Below are 913 nucleotides of genomic sequence, written 5' to 3'. Positions count from 1 at the left end.
AGGAAGGGAGGAAGGAAGAAAGAAAGAGAGAGGGGGAAAGAGAAAGAAAGAAAGAAAGAAAGAAAGAAAGAAAGAAAGAAAGAAAGAAAGAAAGAAGGAATCAGTTATAAAATAAGTACAAAAAAGGAACAGTTCCTTAAAGAAAGTGTGTGGTCTCCTTACCATAATTAAAAATAAATAAAGTAAAACTTCCAAACAATAACCAAATAATAACTTTCCACTGAAGATCCCACCTGAGACCCAACCCATTTAACTTTGACAGAACAAATGGCCCAGAAAGGGCTTTCAAGAGTTGCACAGCCCCGGCAGGGCTGAGATGCCTCCATCTTCCTCGCATGAGCAGGCTACCAGAAAGAGAAGCGGCTGCTTTTCGGCTGGCCTTTTCAAATGTTTTCAACTGGCTTTTGTATAGTTGAGGCTGAATTCCATCATATACCCACAAACAAGACTAAGAGAATAAGGAAGAGGGACATGTTCAAGAAGAAAATGGTGCTGGAGTGATGGCTCAGCAGACAACACACACACACACACACACACACACACACACACACACACACACACACAGGTCTAGCTTCTGCTTTCCATCCCAGCCTGCCTACTTTCTTCCCTTCACGTTTACACTATCAATGGTCTTCATAAAGGCGAGTGCTCTTGGGAAGAACACTTGGAGACTGTCTAATGGAGTGGCCCCTTTTCCGTAGGAGTAACTGAGCAGTCACAGGCACCAGCTTCATGCTGGGCCGTGCTCTGTACAGCTGGAGCATCTCTGGTCATGCTTCCTTCCTTCTTCATGTGACCTGCAACCTTGGGGACAGTAGAAGCTTCTGGGGACAGCATCAGCTAAGAAAACAGTGTCCTGAGGTTAGGGCGCAGTTACCTGTGCCCATGAGATTAAAGCGGGAGCGGGGGGGGG

This window comes from Mastomys coucha, unplaced genomic scaffold (assembly GCF_008632895.1).
Source record: "Mastomys coucha isolate ucsf_1 unplaced genomic scaffold, UCSF_Mcou_1 pScaffold5, whole genome shotgun sequence".
Taxonomy (NCBI): Eukaryota; Metazoa; Chordata; class Mammalia; order Rodentia; family Muridae; genus Mastomys; species Mastomys coucha.
The sequence above is the reverse complement of the archived record's forward strand: the minus strand, read 5'-3'. Positions refer to the sequence as shown.